Source organism: Delphinapterus leucas, chromosome 10 (assembly GCF_059928025.1).
Source record: "Delphinapterus leucas isolate spDelLeu-1000000601 "Yukka" chromosome 10, BTC_Dleu_Yukka2, whole genome shotgun sequence".
Lineage (NCBI taxonomy): Eukaryota > Metazoa > Chordata > Mammalia > Artiodactyla > Monodontidae > Delphinapterus > Delphinapterus leucas.
Genome location: NC_143138.1, coordinates 69,833,746 through 69,855,041, shown reverse-complemented (window position 1 = coordinate 69,855,041; position 21,296 = coordinate 69,833,746). Strand labels below are relative to the sequence as shown.

The following is a 21,296-nucleotide window of genomic DNA, read 5'->3' as shown; positions in this document are numbered from 1 at the left end:
GTGTGCAAAAAAAAGGAGGAGCAACAAATATTTCCAAATGGTTAACAGACTTAAAGACACACAGCATCTTATAATGATTCTTCATTAGAAAGCAGCAGCACGGTCTTAAGTGTCTAAAACAGGAGAACTTTTTAATTTGGGCCTTTCGGAATTACATTTGTGTTGGTCTGATAGTCCCTAAGGGGCTATGCGACATAAGTTGTCTTCCTTTTAACATTTATTTAAAACATTTAAAACATTTTTTATATTCCCTCCAGTGTCCCCTAAAAAAAATTGGGAAGAACCCTAAGACTAAAACTAAAATTTAAAAAAAAATTACATTTCTTTAACAAGAAAATGAATACAAATGACCCATTTGGATTTTGTGTTGCTTTGGGGGAAAGTCAAGGAGGAGAACCCAGGCAGAGAAGCCTGGGTAACTAACTGTTAGGGGAGGTGGGAGCAGCCCCTTCTCCGGTTTCTCCACCCCCACCCCCAGAGACACCTTATCATCTTTCAAGATCCAGCTCACAGACATGCAGCTTTCACAGCCACTCCGTCTCCACCTCTACTCTAGCTTGGCCATCCTGCACTGCCTGACAACAGTTTCCTCCCCACGCCCGAGACAATGACTGTCTGAGCACAAGGCCCCCATCTGTGTCTTCGACATCTTGGCACCGCGGCTTCTGGCCCAGAGCCGGGCACTCAACAGGAACTTAGGAAAAGCTGACCAAATTAGCGAACGCGGATGCCCGACTCTGCTCTGCAGACGTGGCTCTTCCTGTACACAGAGCACGGCTTAGCATTTCCTACCCAAGTGGCCTTACAGGTGGCGCAGAGTCAGTTGCAGCCCCACATCATGGAACGGACTGAAAACTGCTGCGAAATCTCAGATTTTATTGTAAAAATTCACGTGTCATTTGCGCTCTCCTTCATAAGGGATCTAGTTTTGTTCTGATTCAAAACTGTTTTTAAATTACTTACTATTTTCCCCAAAGTATATTTTAGTACACTGGTTGTTCCACCATGGTGTGTGCCTGTTTTTATCCTCCAGCTTTGGGCACCACCCCCCTCGGAGTGCATATTTAACACCCACCATTGTAACAAGGAGTCCCTCCCTCCCATTTCCGGTTTTCCTTTTTAAGCTGCCTCATCACGCAGGGGTGATGTTCCTGCTCTGGGAGCGCAGGGATAAGGCATGTCACTGGCACTGTTAAAATCAATCGCTTCCACGGCCTCAGTTTAGTTGGGTTTAGGAGGCACGGGGTGCCAGGAATTCACAACAGAATCGCTGTTACCCTTGTACGGGCCGTTTCTGTGGTAAAGTCATCACGATGCTGTTTCTCCAGGGATACATTCCACCCTTACCATCCCGACACTAACCTAAGGCCGTGGCGGGTCACTAGGAGGAAGGCACTTTTAAGGTTTTAGGTGAAAGAACATGAGGCTCGAAGAGCCATTTATCTATAGAAGGAAGCTTTGGTTGAGGTGGGGGGCAGGGGGTAAGCTGTCACACCCCCAACTCAGTCCCTACTCCCCTCAGTGTGGGGCACGGGCTCCAGGGCCATTTCTAGACAGGGCTTCACAGGACAGTGTACATCCATGGTGTAAAAGTGACCACACTCGGTCAAGGAGAATTCTGAACGTGTTATCCCTGAAAACAGGCAGGGTAGGTTAGAGGGAAGATGAGGAAAGGAAGCAGAGATGGATCACTAGCTCTGCTTTCTGCTCTGGAAAAGGCAGTGTTGAGAAAAATGCGATAAAGGTCTCTCCAGTGACTCAGCATTACACGAAGACATCACTTCCCCCAAGATACAAGCTTGGAAAGGCACAGATAGAGTGAGTGAGGAGTAGATGAACTCACTGGGAATGAAGCCTATCAGCAGTGTCTCCTGAGGATGTCTGAGCTCAGGGCGCGACAGACGCTCCTCTGGGGAGATGGGCACCTCCTGGGCCTCGGTCGCACTCCCAGCCCCGACCCCGCCCCGGCAATGGCTATATACTGGCTCTGCTTCTGAGAGTCTGGAGAGCCCTGGTTCCCTTCTCTGGGGTACTCCCCCATCTGGGGTGTCTGTGGGATGGGGAGGACGCAGAGCTGCCCAGAAGGGCTCTGGGATGGCAACTACAGGCAGGGCGAAGCCCCCCTCCTGACCCAGTCTCCAGCGAACACCCTGTCAATCCACCGAGCCAAGGGGGTCAACAAGATGAAATTTCAAAACTGGTGACTGAGTGACATGGACGATGATAAGGCCATAGGCAATTTAGGTGCAAAAGCTGATTACTACCCTGCATTAAAGACAGATTCTACAAGTTAAGATTAAAAATGAATTGAAGGGAGCATTCTCACAGTGACAGCAGCAGAAAACCAAGCTAAGAAACGATCCCGATCTGAAGGATGTGAGAGTTTGAAACTATTCAGTATTTATGTGCTAATCTAGGCTTATTTCTCTTTTACCATGAAATCTGAAATCATCATGATACACTGCAGGTAAAAAGGGCCAGGTTATGTACTAATGGGAAGAAAACCACAAAAGACAAAGGCCCTTTCCTGGGGGAGACCAAGGCTGGGAATCCTTTTACTCACTTTTAATCTACTTCTACACACTGGCAATATTAACGTGACTGGCTTCGGAGACATGGTTCCATTAAATTAATAGTGTTTGGCAAGCATCAGAAACACAGAATCTCACAGACAGACACAAGCAGAAAGAATCACAGTTTAGTCCAAAAGCAACACACAGAGGGGACATCAGAGTCCACATGCATGCAGAGAAAGCCGCAGGGAGCAGCTGGGGGACACGCAGAGCCGCCCGACACACGGCAGCAGCAGAATGTGGAACACGGATCCAACTGCTTACCCACTAAGGACACCAAGAACCAGGTTAAGGACGAAAAATGAGCCAAGGATGATCAGACTAACAAAATACACCCATGGCCATTCCCATCCTATCGCATCATTTACCTGTAAAATGTAAGGAGATTAGTTATCAGTTATCCATTTGCCAAAGAGCAGAGCCCCAAGAACAGCTGCTGGACCACTAGGGCTTTGATTAAAGACTGGTGCTCCTAGAAGGGGACGCCGCCAAGGGCCTTCCATTTTTGTTCTTTCAATAAGGACAGGTTCTGCTGCTGAAGCCTACAAATGCGACCTACCCAAAATCATTTAGCTACTGTTTTGTACCAATTAATCTGCGTTATATCTGGATCCAGGCCAATAACACAATTATAGATGTATCTCCTTTTAGGACAAATGGGCAAGCAATGCCAACAATTTAAATCCCAAGTGACAACGCTGATTAATTTCTGGTCAATAATGATCCTATAGCTTTCTTTCATGAAGGCTGGTAAGGTTCCAGGAAACATCTTGATTTGGGAAGCCTCAGCAGAAAAGAAAGTATCTTGGAGGACACACAAAATGCTTGGCACCCACCCGGCGGCCCCCATCTAGCAAAGCCTGTGTGGTCTTGGCAACTGTCCTCGGGACTCTGCTTTCAAGATGAAAGAGGTGTAGCTTACCCGCTCAATACACCAAGTACAAGATTTAGTACGAAAAATGACCCAAAGATGACGAGACTGACAAAATACACCCAGGGCAATTCAAATCCCATAGCATCATTCATCTGTAAGAAATAAGATGGTCTCATAGGAGTGGGTTAATAAGAGAATCTAATAAGGAGAGAGGGTTACATTAGAGACAGCATTCTATACATTTAATTAAACATTTACTTAGCTTCAAATCAGACAACAGTAGCCAATGCACATTCATTATATATTCCCAAAACACACACGCACACGCACACAGGGCCATCAAAGCTCTCAGGGTAAATTAAGCAAACTTTGGCCACTGCTAGGGCAATCAGCTGGGATTTGGTTCCTTCTCACAGGAAACTGCCTTGGTAAGGGATTTTCAGAAAAGATCTTGACAGAAGACAAAACTAGTGCTTAGCTGGAAACTATTTTCTACTCTGCCCAAGTTGTCAGTACTATTTTTGCTTTCAAAATTTGTGATGGTGGAAAAGTCTTAGTTATAGAGACAAATTTGCAACATTTGACTCTATAAATTCTTTTCTTTAAAAAAAAAAAAACCCTAAAATAATAACTTTCCACTGGAAGCCAACCAATCCAAGGAAACCTAACCCACTTTAAATCTGGATTATCTGCTATCAGCGAGTGCAAGCACAGCTAAATTAATGCAAAGAAGGAAAGTATTCAGAAGTCACCTAGCTGACACATTCAGGGGTGCTTTGGGGAATGACATTTTTTTCCATAACTGGACCCATAGGAAGGACCCAGGAGAAGGAAAGAAGCCCTTATCCTCCACACCTAGCTTGAACCTACATGACCCACCCTGGGGGAGCTGGCTCCAGCTGTGAGCTGTTCCAGAGGAACCTGGTGTCCCTGCTTCTAGGACAAGCTGAAGCAGCACAGTCAGACATGGCCTCCCGGATACACCTTCCCAGGAGAGGTCTGATCATGAGCAGCCTTCATGATGGAGCAAACAAGTGCTTTCAGGTTCACGGCTGGATGGAACTTTCCGGCAGCACAGATCACGTTAAATCGGGCAAACGCTTCTCCAGGGAGGAAGTGTTAAGGACTGGTGAGGGGACAGAATGAATGACCCCGGGCCTGACTTTGTTGGAACAGCCAGAATCTTCGGCTAATAGAACAGTATATAGTCTGGGCTGATTCATCGTTCTTGCCTTGCAGGGTCAGGCCCTTAGGCCTTTATGCATGTGCTTTCCTTTACATTATCTGGCGCTAGATTTTTAGCTTTACAGACCTAAGCTCAAGCATTTCACTGTCTGCCTCATGCAGAAACCAAACGGAAAAAGAGAACATAAAAAAAAAAAAAAGAAAAACAATTACCTAACATCTGCTGCTGAAGTCTAGGGAGAGGGCATTAAATCCCTTACGAAACACCTGTTTGGCCACATGAAAATGGATGTGCTTAGTAGAACTGCTATGAGTCTGCACATCTTACATCGGCAATTAGAGTAATGAATGAGGCAGGGCCGTGGCTGCAATTGTTGATCTCATTAAGTTGGATAAACTAATTTCAGCAGGAAGGCCAAGGGTAATTCTTCCAAAGCAACTACACCGCTAAACATATTTAATAATCCAGACGTGGAGGAGAAGAAACAGGCTGCCTGGTGGAGGGACCAGAGCCCAGCCTGGAGCCAGGGCCTTCCACAGAGACCTCTCTGGGCCTGCTTCCCCTCTGTTGTAGCCAGAGGAGTGCACATGACAGGGGTGAGTGGGCCTGCTCACGGGGAATAAGGATGTGCACGTCCAGGACTCCCACCGGAGACCCCGCTCTCCCACAACTCTGGAAAAGTGGGCCAGCCGTCAGCCGAGCACCTGCCCCACCCATCCTCTCTGAGGCCTCGGTCCCATGTTCCAGAGAATGGCTCCAGGAACAGCTGTCTGCTCCAACTTGGGAGGGAACATTTTTTTTAAGTAAAGAAACTTTTAATTTCTTAGAAGTAAGTGTGCAACAGACTCCCATTTGCTCAAATCAGAAATATCACCTGGAATAACAGCTAGGGGCCAAGGGGAAAACAAAGGCCACAGGAGACTCTATAAATCTCCAGAGGGTGGGAAAGAGCAACCAAAATTAAGCTTTAAGGGCCAGTCTTTCTCCCAAAGAAATCTCCTCAACCCAGGTCTCTTTTTCAGAGGCTTACCATACACATGGAACAAGCGAGAACTGGCAAGCTGGTCTCCGAAATACCCATAGGAAGATAGAGACTCTGCTTGGGATTTTATCTGAGTGGTCTTTGTCAGCAATGGAAAAATCGGGAGGAGCGCAAGCATTTCAATTTAGATTTTTAAAATATTTATATCAAAGTCATCATGTGGTGTCATCTGGTCCTCAGGAAATAACCTAGTCTCAGTTTCCCCTCACTTCAAGGCTGAGACGCACATCCATATCTCCGAGCAAGGGCCAACCTAGGCTCTTTGTTTTTCTCTAGCTGTTGCAACTACCACTGGAAACTTGATATATTGGTTGTCGCTGCCCTGAGCATGGAATCAGAGAAAGGCGCAGAAACGCAAGCTGCTGGCTAACTAGAGAGGGATTTCCCTGGCACCTTGAATGAGTGAGACAGACAGCTTGGCCAAGGGAACTTCCCCTTTGAGTCATACAGCCAGCGCTGCCATAAGTATGCTCACTGAGAAAAGAGCTTGGCACTAAGGCAAAAGGCCACAAATGATTTATATGGATAGCTCTCTTCTGAAATCAATACTCTTTTCGTTAATTTCCTACATCTAAAAACATTTCCTCTGAGCTGAAGAAAAAACCAATAGGATCATGTAGGGTTACTCTGCATCTCGTGGACAAAATGAAAGCCCAGAGAGTTTGGGTGACCTACCCAAGGTCACACGCCCAGCCCTTTCCAGCCTTAAGGCTTTTTCCTTGCACTACACCTTTCTGCCTCTGTGGACAACAGATGCATGTAGGTCAGATGGCACCTGAATTATGTTTATGGAATTCACTTCATAAAAGAGTACTAAAAAAAGTCATTTTTCACCAGAAACTAATAATCCCATTCCCCACACATCCAAATGGCCCTATTCTATGCGTGTCTTTCTGCATATCGGGCCCACCCGCACGTCCCTTTTCAAGACCCTGCCACCACTTGCCAGGCACTCTTGGGAACTGAGGCATCCCTGAACTTGAGAACACTGACTGAATATAAACCTGACCAGATGCAAACTCATCCCTGGCAAAGACTTTGTCCACCATATACAAACGCCTAAAGGACTGAAAATTTTGCTTGCCATCAATATTTAAAATAAAATCTCAGTTCTCTCTCAAGATGTTCCCTTTACACTCTAGCTACGGATAAAAACAGGCACTTAAACATGGCCCATCTATAGTGAGGCAATGGGATCATGCACTTAAAGAGTAACAGTAACTGGCGTTTGCTGATCACTTGGTCTGGGCCGGGCACTGTGCTGGGCAGGGATGTTCTGTTCTGTGCACAGCTGTGTGGCTTCCCGTTGACTGTGGCCCATAAAGCATGAAGAAGGCTGGGGCCCTGGCTCCTGCCTACCTCTGTGCTGAGACAGTAAGTGTAATAAACAAGTAATTAAAAGCAACCTGCTGATGTGTTTCAGAGACTAAGGTCTTAGTGAACACTCTGGAAGACATCACTGAGCTGCCCCCTAGTGTTCTGAAGGGCTCGAAAACCTCTGACAGTGGAAAAATGCCAAGGAAAGAGCACCAGGTTCTAGTCTAGACCAGGGGTCACCAAGCTGTGACCTGCAGGCCAAACCAGCCCACCACCTGCTTCTGTACAGCTCGTGAGCTAAACATGGCTTTTACATTTTTAAATGGTAGGAAAAAAATCTGGAGTATCTCATGACACAGGAATGTTATACAAAATTCACACTTCAGCGTCCATAAATAAATATTGGAACGAAGCCACGTTTGTTTACATGTTGTCTACGGCTGCTTCCAAGCGACATGGGCAGAACTGAGTGGTTGTGACAGAGACATTACAGTCTGCAAGGCCAAATATATTTACTATCTGGCCCCTTATAAAAAAAGTCTGTAGACCCCTGTTCTAAATCAAGTACCACTTGCTCTAGCGGTAGGACCTCGGGGATGTTCAGGAGTCTATATTCCACTGTTTCCCAGACCTTCTATAATGGGATATAGACTGGAATAATGTTGATAAATTACTGGAGTTCCTCCATCAGAATAAAGATGCCATGTAATTCATAGAGAATGTAATTATTATGTTGTCAAATTATTACCTCTGTGATTGTCATATGAAAAACAGAGGTAATAATTATATCATCCTAGGTGATACTTAGAGGTTCTCAGGAAAGCAAGTAGAAACTTTTGTTTCTGGGTACGTGTTTTCTCTCCTTTAATCACACGCTCCCAGAGTTTTCACTAGCTCAGCGATAGGAAGACTGTCATGAGACAATCAGTGTGCAGAAACATAACATAAAGTATAAAATTGTCCATTAGTCAGGGCATGTTGGATCGGCAATGGCAATTCACCGTGAAAACAGGGAGAACAGAGCTGAGAGGAGTCACAGGTTTTTCATTTATTTGTTTTAAATCAAAATGTTGTCTTCTGTACTGTTTTGGGGGGAAGGATCAGAGTTTGGGCTATCTGGATGACGCTTTTCCTATTTATCAGAAATTCAAGGGAAGACTTGGATTGAGCCCTCTGCTAATCTAACTAGGAGTTACAGCTTAGAAGATAATACTGAAAACAAACCCTTTACCTAATTAGAGGGTCCCCTTGCATGGCCATGGCCTTGGCTCATCCAATATAATCTCCCTCCTTCTTCCTCTTCACAAAAGGCATTGTGTTATGGATATAAATAACAGATGTGCATACCCACACAGACACACACACACACACTCCCCTATGACAACAGAAAAAGGAGAGAGAGAGAAAAACAAGATATAACATGTTGGTGATGTTTTAAAAACCTTATTACCAAACTAGACTCACACTTTGGGGATGAAAATAAAAACATGTCTTCTTTGCCTAACACTGAACATATATAGGGACTTCTACAATCTTGCATGCATGGAGTTCACTTGTGAAGGGAAGCAAAAACCTATTTACAACCGTTATACGCTATGTTCCCTGAAGTTACAGAGTAATGGGAAATCCTATAAAGTGTCTGAAATTTAGATCCTGTCGGAAGCTACTCAACTTGCAGGCCTTCTAACTAGAGACTGACCATTCAAGAAGTATGTTATTACCCATTGTCTTCTAACAAATCATTATTGGAATCCTGGTTAATCCCATTTGGACTTGGATTTAGGCTCAAAATCTGCAAGTCAGCTGTTTTTCCCAGCAGCTCTGTGTCATGGAAAATAATTTCTAAACTTCTGCGAGCTTTTTCAAATTCTATCAAACACAGAAGTAAACCAACAAACCCAGCTCTGAGAAACGGCTGTTAAAATATGACTGCTCTTCATTTACAGCAAACCTTTCTGGCTCCGTCAGGAACAAGGAGAGCCAGCCCTGAGCCATACAAAGAGTGTCCAACTGTCTTCATGGACAGGTCCACCAGCCCTGGAAGGCTTATATGCCATTTCTACCCTCTCTGCCAGAGTTCTGTAGCTCCACAGAAGAAGGAAGAGAGAGCTAAGGCTTATGCTGGGCTGATCAGTAGTAATACTTAATGGGGGAAAAACCCATTTGGGCTTTGAGGCTGTACTAAGCTGTGGAAAGCATGACAAGAATTCAATTAATGTTCCCTATCTTCCACTTAGGATCTGGTAGAGCAACCTGCCTTCAGGTATAAAAGGTCAGTTTTAGTCCATGGAAGTCCAGGAGCCTCTTAACCTGGGGAATGACCTCTGGCTCTTTAAGAGTTTAATGAGGACAGCCCCGGCCCTCTGGAGTTCCTCCAACACAGGGGACTACTGGGCACGCTCAGCAGTAAGTCCCCAGGCGGCACTGGGGATGCGAGGGAGTCCACCTCCTATAGCAGCTTTCTAGAGCTGAAACCAAGGCCCCAACATGGAGAGATGATAGGTCTTACTGAGTGACGAGAGGGCCTGCTTCCCTTCCCAAAGAACTCACTTCCAGGGGGTCTTTTTCAGCCAGCTCCCCAATGGCTCTGGCTAATGAAACACTTTTATCTGAGGAAAGCATACTCCATCAACTCTCTCCTCAAGCGGCTTACCCAGTAGAGCACGTCTGTCCAGCCCTCCATGGTGATGCACTGAAACACGGTGAGCATGGCAAAGGCAAAGTTATCAAAGTTGGTGATGCCGCCATTGGGGCCAACCCAGCCACTCCTGCACTCCGTGCCATTGGCAGTACACTGGCGTCCATTCCCTGAGAACGCACACGGTGCTGGGTCCTCCTCAGCTACGATATCTGCAAACAGCAGAGGAAGGCTTGACCACTCAAGGGAGGAATGAACATCAGGAAACCAAGCTGCAGAAGCCAAGTACCCTGCCCAGAGCCTGCAACACTCTACTTCCCAGCTATGCTATCTCGGATTCCTACTGTCCTTCAAGGTTCACTTCAAACTTTCCCTCCTCCATGGAATTTGCCATTTCCTCTACTCAGAATCCACCCCTCTCTCCTCTGTCCCACTCTAACAGCACCTTTCCTCAGCCTATACAGAGCAACACTATTGATTCACCTCACGGTCCAGTTTCAGGGGGTCCCCCCATCTCGTTTACCAGAGCACATTACATAGGAAATCAAGATAGAAAAGGGAACTAAATTCTCATTTATTCTGAATATAATTCACACTAAGAACTGTCTTAGAGTCACCAGTGTATTCGGCTATCTTTTTTTTTTTTCCCTGTCTCTCTCTCTCTCTCTCTCTCATTTTGTTTTAGATCTTCCCCAAACCACAAAAGTTGTTTTTGGGAAAGCCAAATGTTTAAATAGTTAGGTTAGCTGTCATCTTTTATTACTCACCTGAGTCAGCAAAAAAACATGTTTTGTGCATTTTTCCAATAAAAAGTTCCAATCCTATAATAGCATAGATTATGATTACAAATAACACCAAAAGGGCTATGTGAAGGAGGGGAACCATGGCTTTTATGATGGAGTTCAGGACAACTTGTAAACCTAGGAAAGAGAAAAATAAGTTTGTGAGCCAGGAAGATATTTCAGTGATGCACAGATATGATTCCTAATGATGCTTGCTCTGTATAGGACACACAGTAATAAAACTCAGAGGTATTTCATAGCTTTTAATTAACGTTAAGCCTGGATGTGAGGTAAGTCAAAGAGGAACCTTAAAGACCATCTAATACAACTCCCTCAACTTGAAAGATGGAAAAACTAAGGCCTAGAGAGGGCACTGCCAGATATGAAAGTCATTCCTTTATGCATTTGTTCATCCATTCAACAAAATTCCTTGAACATCTACCGTGCAGCAAACATAAGGTTTAGTGCTTTGGGGGATATGAAGATGTATTAAATAATGTGGCTCCTCTCAAAGAGGTTATGCTGCAGAAGAAGACATAAGAATTAAACACAAATTACTCTAAGGTAGCACACAGATGCTGAATAAGTAATATCACACAGTTAAAATTAAGGAGGGATGAAAGGCATCGCTTCTGAGTGGGGGAGAAGAAAGAGGACTGGGCAGTAGCCTCCCTCTCAGGAGGACCTGAAGCATGAGGAGGATGGATTTCCACAGGCAAGAGGAGACAGCTTACTCCAGGCAGTGGAAGAAAGTACCAAAAGCACGGAAGTGAGCTAGTGCCACGTGGGCTGGGGGTGGTGAGTCTCGGTTGGCGGTCATGAAGTGGAAAAGGGTAACAAGAAAGACAAGCAGATTGCAGCTGGGTAGCTCTGAGTTTTGAATTCAGATCACAGGGCCAGAGTTTAGTCCATCGGCAAAAGGCAGCCTCTTTATTTATTTTAAACAGGAGAAAATCAAACAAAAGTTTAATAGCATGTATACATGGGAGAGACCCGGGAAAACTCAAAAGGCAGCCTTTTTAGAAAGACAAGTGGGGCAGCAATAGGCAAGACGGGCAGAGAGGCAGCTGGAGGGTGCTGGGCCCTCCAGGGAGGACAGGGTAAGGAGCTGGATGAAATCAGAACTCAGCAAGTGAGTCTGAGTTAGAGGAAGGTGCCCAGGGAGGCAGGGCAAGGTCAAGAGGCTAATCCTAGTGCCTGAACAAAGACAAGCCTGTCAAAGGAGGGTCCCCTGGAGTGGCAGAGGGAGATGAGGGGCGGGGGAAGGAGAGGGTAAGAGCAACTGTCCACCTGGTGAGTCTGATCACTTAACATGAAGGGGGTAGCGCCCTGAGGCTGAAACGTGGACCTGAGAGATGAGGGAGGGACGTGGAGACATGGGAGCTACCCACGGAGCAACACTGAGAGCCATGGTACAGGAAGAGAAAAGACCATGGGAACAGGGACAGCGGGGCAACACTCTGGACTGGGGGGAGGGAAGCAGGAGCCGCAGGGAGAGCGGTTGGCAGGAAACCAGAGCCGGACTAGATCCAGGCCACCTGACACCCCTGCACGTGCCCTGCGCTCCTCCCACCACCGCAACCAACCTCAGCTCCCACTCGACTAGCTCACTCTTTTCCCCCTTTTTTCTTTCTCTTTCCCTTCCTCTCCCTGCTGTCTCTCCCTCCTCCAAACTGCCCTTTTCTAGTATCTTCTCACTTTCCCAATACATATTCAAACAATGAAAGAACAGAAGAGGCTGAGATGCTAGAATTAAATACGTTAGAAGTCAGAACGCACCAAGCAAAAAATACTTATCAGCGATAACAGCAAAAGTTCGCCTTGATAAGAAGCACATGGGAAGAGCTAGGGGATGGGATGGGGAGGGAAGGGCGATAAGAGGGTTTCAGACTCGCAAAGAACCTCTTTCCAGACTTTCATTAAGACAAAACTCCTACATACTGTCTTCGGATACTTAAATGTTCAAATGGTTTCTTTTGGAGAAAAAATGATCAATAGGATGACTTTTAATGTTTCTGCCTTCTATAAGGAAAAGATGGAGGGGAAAAGAAACATACGCTTTAATCTACTTGGGCAAGGGGTTTTTTGTTTGCTTTTTCATTTGGGTTTGTTTGTGTTTCTTTTTTTAAGACATGGATGGGCCATCCAAAATCATCATCCAGCAGTTAGCTCTTCTCAGCTGTATGGCAGTGAGTCCTATGTTTCATAAGTGTGTCTATGTTTATTGTAACTATTATATTTCAGATTGGCCACATTTATGAAATAATGACATTGTATCTTATTGTGAATGTGTACACTTTCATGACATTAGGCTCCTTTGTATACAACCAATGTGTACAACAGATCTCACAGGACTCTAACCAAGGAGGCAGTGAAATGGAGCAGAAAGAACAGTGGGCCAGAACTAGGAGGCCGCTGGTCTGGTCCTGTTTGGCCACCCACTAGCCACGAGAAGCTGCCCAAGGTTTCGATGACCTTCCTCATCTAAAAGATGGTGATCGTAGACCAGATGATCTTGAGGGTTCTTTCCCATTTGATGGTCTAGGATTCTGATATATATTTATCAGTTACCTGTGTGGAGCTAGTTAAGAGCTTCACAAACATCTGAAGGACTCTATCTGAAACACATGTTTACCTTCCAATGAATGAACATATATTCACATACACACACAAAATCATGTCTTGTAGGACAGTCTGAGTTCTCTTGAGAAGGGATTAGACAACTCCCAGATAAGTATAAACAGTCACACCTTCCCAGGCATTTTTAACAACTTCAAGTATATAAGAAATCACTAGTCCACAGCTGCCGACTGCATGAGAAAGAGCATGACGCAGAGCCCCTGACCCATCTCCCCAAAGCCCAGCTGGCTCTGATGAGAAACTTGGATGCTCCAAGGCAGTTAATGAACATGAGCTGAGAAAGTCCTCACATATGACTCAGACCCACAAAGCCACTGCACCCGCATGTCTGCTCACAGCACATACTGCAGGCAGGCTGGCCTGTCATTTGCTCCTTGGGGGAAAAAAGTTGCCGTGGTTACCGTGAAATTAGATTAAGCTGTAACAACTGAATCTGAAACCTCATGTTTGCTCACTGAACTTCTCATTTAATCATGTTACAAGTAACAGGGCCAGTCATTTCCAAGGTATTTCTATTTTTCTCAATTGCTTCCAGAAGGTTCTGTGGTTTTGACTTGTGCTGATCTTTTTCAATGAAAATAAAGGAACAATCTGGAAAAACAAGTACACATAAAACACCACTTCCTACATTTTAAAATGTTAAATTTGAAATTTTTTTTTTCCAGAGAATTTTTGGTGCGTTCTGAGTGCCAACAGGTTTAATAAAATTTCATGAAGAACTTCTGGAGAGGCAAAAACATGATCTGTGCTCTTTTGATGGCTTTATGAGCTGTGAAAAAAAGGCACAGCCTGCAATCCCATATCTGTCCTGCAGCTGGAAGCAGGCAGCCAACTCACAGCCACAGTCCTTGGAGAGGCACTAAAACTTCCACCCTCTGAAGTTCCCAGTAGGGATGTCCTATCATGAGTAGAGCCCAGAGAAGCATATGCCACGCTCCTTACGGAAGTTCCTGGCCAGGGCACAGACGGGGCATCTGTTCCAACTCAGGTGGCACTGAACCTGGCCTGGAGATCTGGAGCAAGAAGCAAACTAGGGCCTGGCACAGACAGGTAGAGTAGGCTAGTGGGTGATACAGCATCTCTCACACTGAGGGCCCTCTCTGTGCTCCAGACCTTGCGCTGAAGGCTCTCCCTGCATTACTGCATTCAGACCTAACAACCACCTTCAGGCAGGTGCTACTGTGCCCTACATACAGGGTGGACACAGAAGCATTCACCTCTTCACCCCCGAGTGAGACGGACACAGTCCCTCCGTGGGAGAGTTAAATAGACTTTCAGGATCCCAGCCCCCTACTGCTCTCACTTTGAAAAAAGGCAGTCAGTTGAGGCCTCCAACACCCTCATTCCCATAACCCACCACGTTCAAAGGGACAGGCCTGAGAGTGGGAGGAGCTGATGGCAGCAGATGTCAGAGGACGAAGACCAGACTGCAATCAGGAGGCCTGAACTCAAGGTCTCCTGCCGCCACCCACTTGGTCTCTGCACGAGAGAAGATTCTCTCTAATATAAAATCAGGAAGACAACAATCACTACTGCCCCCCTCCACCCCCTCCACCCCCTCCACCCCTGGTCGGGGCTGTCACGGGGACCCGAAGTGACAATACAAGCAAAAGTGCTTTGTAAATGGCGAAGGCCTCCATGGTCACCTGCTGAGCCCTTGGCTGGTGCACAGCAACTCACCTCATCGCACCCTGTTTCATAATCCCGAGACCCACCCAGAAGGAAAAAAATCAACAAACTTCTGGCTTTAGGAAACGAAACGTGCTTACTGGGCACTCCTGATACTAGTCGAAGTGGTCGTAACACTCGAAAGGCGCGGAGGGCTTTGACATCAAAGCCTCCCGATTTGCCACTGGAGTGGTTGCCGCCTTCTGCTTCTTTGGTTAATTGTTCCAAAATTACACTAAACAATCTGAAAGGAGAAGAGGGGAAGAAATGTTAGAGTCTGTCGCCCAGGGAAGCAAGACAGGACGGTGAGAGTAGTTACTTCTGAACAAGGGCCAATTCTGTAAGGCTGCTGCTCAAGTAAAGGGAAGGCAAAGCAGAGGTAAGAACCAGGCTGTGACTACTGGCCGTGATCCCTACATCTAGAAGGACTAGGGATGGGGACTGAGCTCACCTGTTTTCTTGCCAATGGAGCATCCTAGCATGTCAGCGCCCTGGCTCCCTGGTGAATCCCCTCTTCCAACGATGACAGTGGAATTGCCCCAGCAGCTGCCATTTATGAGGACTCACCATGTGCTAAACACTTTAAATTATCTCCTTAATCCTCAAAAATGTTAGGCAGTGGGAGTTATCATGAACATTATTTTACACGTGAAAAAACAAACTTGGCGAGAACAAGTAACTCGCCCAAGGCCACAAACTAGTGGCAGAAATAAAACCTGAATCCAGGTATGTTTGACGCCCTTAGATTCCGTAAGTGCAGGGAACTGTAGTCTGTGTGTTCATTTGTTCATTTAGTCTGTTCCAGCCTAGTGCCTAGAACAGTTCCTGACACACATGAGGCACTCAAAAAATATGTGATGAATAAACAATGAATGAATGAATGGCTCCAGAGTCCCAAATCTTAAACGATATGTTGTGCCACTTCCAATACAGTCACTGACACATACACACCCCCACCTCCACCTCCAAAGGGCTGTTCAGGGAATGATGTAAATCACAAGATACTAAGGAGCTGTGCAAAGGCCAAGAGCAGGAACCTAAGAGAAGGTATTAAGATCGTCATTTTCTCTTTTGAAATGTGAATAATATTGTATCTGGCAGCCACGACAAATTTTTCCCTACTCTCAGAAGGCTTTTCGGATAAAGCTATTTTCAGGCAATCCGCTCATTTGACAGTTACTTTTTTGCTCTTTCAAATAAACATTTGTTCTTTGGAATTGTTGCTTGTTTTTCAGAATAAATAGAAATTTGCCCATTTCAAATAGAATCAACTCTGGCCAATCAGATCGTGGAAATGATTGGCCCAGCAACAAAGAAAAGGTTTCCAAAGTTTAATTAGCAGCGAAAGCAGAAACTCTGCACCCACTGGCGTGCCTTTGGATGGCCAAGACACTAAGTCCATAAAACACAGGGTGGTCTGATTACAGTCCTGATGGGGCACAGTCATGTCATTCTGGGGTGTTTAAAGACAGGTCATTTGTTTTAATAACAGTACCGCAATTAGCAATGAACCTGGCGGGGGGTGGGGAACAGGGAGGGAATAAGTCAGGTCTTTACCTTTTCAAAGCTACAGAAGGTGGGCTCTTTCTGGTTATGACTGGGGAAATATATCAGATTTATGATAGGTCTCTCTCATTAGCATAGTTTTGTAATTACTATAAACCCCTGCAGCAAGGCTAAATAAAGTTAAAAGTCTCCCCTCCAAAACAAGTTCACAGTGTCATAAAAACAAAGCAAAACGAAGAAAGAAAACCTCAAACTCTTCTGAAATGCAGCAGCCACAGGAATTTTCATCCCAAAGGGTTAGGAAAATAATTTATGCAGGTGGTAACTTAAGATTGCTTTCAAGTATCAGTGTACCTTTGCAATGTACACTTTATGGCCCTTTTATCCCCTGTTCTTCGGTGATGCCTTGAAAACAGGTGAACAATGTCTCTCCCATCACAGAGGAGCCTGACTCAGAGAGGGAAGCCGGCTGCTGTTTCCAGACAGCTGGAGGGCTCAAGGGGTCAGGGCATGCTTCCATTCCTAAGAGTTAGGAGGCATTAGGAAAGTCCCTCTCCTCCTGTGGGCCTAAGTTTCCTACTCTGAAAACTGATTAAATGATCCAGAGCCCCGCCCTTCCCATTCTAATATTCTGTGATTCTACTCCTTTCACTGCTCCCACCCGAACAAAATAAGTACCATGTGCCTGAAGAGATGTGGGCAAGAGGAGAAAGTATTTGGTCCTAGACTGTTATTAAAAGTTTACCCCAAGACAGGAAGAAAAGGCAAGGAGCTACCCAAACTGACACAAATTAGAAGCACCAGAATGAGCCCCCCATGTTCACAAAAGCTTAAGCGATGAGCTTGAATGCTTGAAATACATGTTTATTGAGAAATTTAGAGGAGTGGGATAAAAGTTGACTCAGATCAAACTCTGCTATAAGAGAATTATATCAGCTCCGGTAGACACGCTGAACCTTCCTGTGGTCACATTATTAACAGTTAACATCTTAGAAATATCAATTACTTTCTTGATGTCTCTGTTATTGGGAATCTTGACAAAAGCAATAGGTCATGGTTGACTTGGAACGGAAAATCCATTGGATGAAGACAGAGTTGGCAGTTGGCAACTTCAGTGAGCAGGAGTTTGATTCAAGGGAAGACATAATAATTTAATTTTTCTTTTTCTTTTTGAACTTTTCTTCTGCTCTTTGACTACAATTTAGTACGTATTTTAGATAAAAGGTAATCTGATGTTCTAAAGTTTTTCATATTTAATGAGAAAAAAAGACCAAGTCCAGTTCGACTTTAGTTTCCTAGATGATTTTTTACTTTTTAAACCAACTTTATTGCAGCTTAATTTATACATAATAAAATACACCCATTTAAGGTGTACAATGAGATGAGTTTTGATGAATGCATAAGCCCCAGTAACAAACACCACAACCAAGACAGAGAGCCTTCCCAATATCTCAAACAGTTCTCTCATGCCTCCTAAAGTAATCCCCAGCTCAGCCTCAGGTATCCACTGACTTTATCTGGTTTATCACTTTAGGTTGTTTTTTCCTTTTCTAGAATCTTAAATGGAGTCATACAACATGTTCTCCTTTTTGTTTATCTTTTTTTGTTCTCTATGGTTTTGAGATTCATCCAAGCTGTTACATTTATCAGCAGTTCATTTCTTTTTATTGTTGACTGATATCCCACTGTATGAACATACCACAATGAGTTTATCCATTCACCTGTTGAGGAATACCTGGGTCGTTACCAGTTTTTCTCTCTTATGAATGAAGTCTCTTTGTGAACATGTATTCTCATTTATTTTGGGTAAGTACCCAGGATAGTCCTGGTAATAGGTCATATGGTTAGTGTATGGTTAACACTGTAAGAAACCGGCAAACTTTTCCAAAGTGATAGTACCATTTTCCATTTCTATAAGCAGAGTTCCAGTTGCTCCATATTTTGGTTAAAATCTGGTTTCGTTGGTCTTTTTACTAATACTAGTGGGTATGTAGTGCTATGTCACTGTTGTTTTAATTGGCACTTCTCTAATTACCAATGACATTGAACATCTTTTCAGGTGCTTGTTGACCATTTACATATCTTCTTTTGTGAAGACCTATTCAAATTTTTTTCCCATTTACGTTCTGGGTCATCTCCTTGAGTTATAAGAGTTCTTTATAAATTCTGAATACAAGTCCTTGGTATGTATTGGGGATACAAATATATGTATTGGGAATATTATTTCCCAATCTGTGCCTTATCTTTTCATTTTCTTCACAGTGTCCCCTTTGAAGAAAAGTTTTAAATTTTGATAAGGTTCAAAATTTCAATTATTTCTTTTATGCCAAGTGCTTTTTGGGTCCTAAGAAATCTCTGCCTACCCCAAAGTCATAAAGATTTTCTCCTAGAAATGTTATAGTTTTAAATATAGGGCTATGATTCATTTTAAGGTAATATTTGTATACGGTATGAGGTAAGAATGGAGAGTCTTCTTTTTCGTATGGATAAATAGTTGTTCCAGTGCTATTTGTTGAAAAATGTTTCCTCAACCCATCGAGTCATCAAGGCACTTCTGTCTAAAAACAATTGATCACATCCATATGGGTTTATTTCTAGACTCCCTATTCTGTCCCATTGATCTTTATGTCTATTCCTTACTCTAATATCACACTGTCCTGACTACTGTAGCTTTATAGGGAGTCTTAAAATCAGGTTCCAGATTTGTTCTTACAGATTTCTTTGGCTAGTCTAGAGCCTCTCTAATTTCCATATAAATTTTTGAATAAATCTGTCCATCTCTACAACAATCTCACTGGGATTTAGATTAGGATTCAATCTATGCCTCAATTTGGGAAGAACTGATATTCCAACAATACTGAGTCTTCCAGTCCATGAACATGGTACATCATTCTATGTATTTAAGTCTTCTTTAATTTCTCTCAGCAGGTTTAGTCATTTTCAGTGTACTATTTATCCCTAAATAGTTCATGGTTTTTGATGCCATAGTAAATAATAATGTCATTAACATTTTATTTTCAAATTGTTCATGACTAATATACAGAAATTCACATGCTTTTTTATACTGACCTTTTATCCAGAAACATTGCTAAATTCATTCAAAACATATAATTTAATATGATTTTAATCTTCTTAAATTCACTGAGACTTGTTTTATGGCCCAGAATATGTCTTTCTTGCCGAATGTTCCATATGCATGAGAAAAGAATGTGTATTCTGCTCTTGTTGGGTACAGTGTTCTAAAAAAGTCAATTAAGTCAAATTGGTTGATGGTACTGTTCAAATCTCCCTATATCCTTAGTGATTTTCTGACTAGATGTTCTATCAACACTCCTCAAGGAGGGGTATTAAAATGTACAACTGAAGATTTGTCTATTCCCCCTTTCAGTTCTATCAGGTTCTGCTTCGTATATTTTGAAGATCTGCTATTGTGTGTATGTATGCATAGATACAGGCACACACACACACATGTGTGTGTGTGTATATATATACACACTTAGGATTATTACATCATCTTCATGAAATGACACCTTTATCATCATAAAGTGTCTTTCTTTATCCTTGATAATATTCCCTTTTCTGAAGTCTACTTTGTTGGTTATTAATATAGCTTTCTTTTGATTAGTTTTGCATGATATATATTTTTCTGTCCTTTCACTTTCAAATTATTTATGTCTTTATAAATTATGTTTCTTACAGACACTATAGAGTTGAGTGTTGTTTTTATACGCATATAAAATCTGATAACCTCTGGATTTTAAGTAAGGGTGGATTTTAAATAAGGGTGAGTTTAAATCTACCATCTTGCTATTTGTTTTCTATTTTCCCTGTCCATTGTTCCTGTCTTCCCTGCTTTTTTAAAAAATTGAGATTTTAAAAAATTCCATTTAATCTCCAATACAGACTTATTAACCATACCACTTTATTTTTCTAGCGTCTCCTCTAGATCAAGTGTCAGCAAAAGTTTTCTGTAGAGCACCAGATAGTAACTATTTTAGGAATTGCAGGCCATAGGGTCTCTGTCACAAGTAGTCAACTTTTCCATCCTAACACCAAATAGCCATAAACATTAGTGAGTGTGCCTGTCTTCCAATAAAACTTAATATGCTAAAGCAGACAATAAAATACTTTGTCAGCGTTGCGGGGCAGGGGAGGCAATAAACTCTTCTTGTTCTATGGGCTGAAGTTTGCTGGCCTGTGCTCTAGGGTTTACAATATACATCTTTAACTTCTCATGGTCTACCTTCAAATAACTCCACCAACTGCAAAGCACCTTCCTATAGTATATGGCTATTTCCTTGTTTCTGTCCTTTGTGCTACTGTTGTCATATATTTTACTTTTATAGATGTTATAAACCCCCCAATACACTGCTGTTATTTTTGCTTTAAATAATCAATTACTTTTAAAAGATTTTAAAATGAGAAAAATGTTTTTATATTTACACATGCACTCATCCTTTCTGGCATTCTTCATTTCTTTTGTATAGATCCACGCTTCTATCTATTGTCATTTTCCTTCAGTGTGAAGAAATTCCTTTAACATTTGTTAAGGTGCAGGTCTCCTGATGAATTCTCAGCTGTGGTTTGTCTGGAAATTTTCTTGCTTTCTTCAATTTTTAAAGATATCTTCATTGAATAAGAGTTCTACGTGGACATCGTCCCCTAGCACTTTAAAAATGTCAATTGTCTTCTGGCTTGCACAGTTGCTTGCAGAGCTGCTTGGCTTTTTCTCTACTTTTAAGATTTTCTCTTTATCTTTGCTTTTGAGCAATTTATGATCATGATGTGCCTTGATGTAGCTTTCTTCATGTTTACTTTGCTCGGGCTTTGTTGAGCTTCTTGAATTTGTGAGTTTATATTTTTCATCACATTTAGAAATTTTGGACTATTTCTTCAAACATTTTTTTCTGTCTCCCTTCTATCTCCTATCTTCTGGGACTCCAAATATATGTATGTTAGATAACTTGATATTGCCCCACAGGTCACCAAGGTGGAATTCATTTATTTTCCATCATTATTTTTTGTGTTACTCCTATGTCTTCAAATTCCTTGATTATTTTCTTCTATTGA

At 43.2% G+C, this 21,296-nt stretch overlaps 1 long non-coding RNA gene across 1 annotated transcript; it reads right to left on the bottom strand.

Annotated features, from left to right (window-relative positions):
* Positions 1 to 4,655: 4,655 nt before the first annotated feature.
* On the bottom strand, positions 4,656 to 17,708 carry LOC149748288 (uncharacterized). The gene is made up of 3 exons (XR_016394737.1): positions 14,822 to 17,708; positions 10,398 to 10,550; positions 4,656 to 9,842 (listed from the first exon to the last, which is right to left on the bottom strand). It is a non-coding gene; the product is annotated as an uncharacterized LOC149748288 (long non-coding RNA).
* Between the last annotated feature and the right edge of the window lie 3,588 nt (positions 17,709 to 21,296).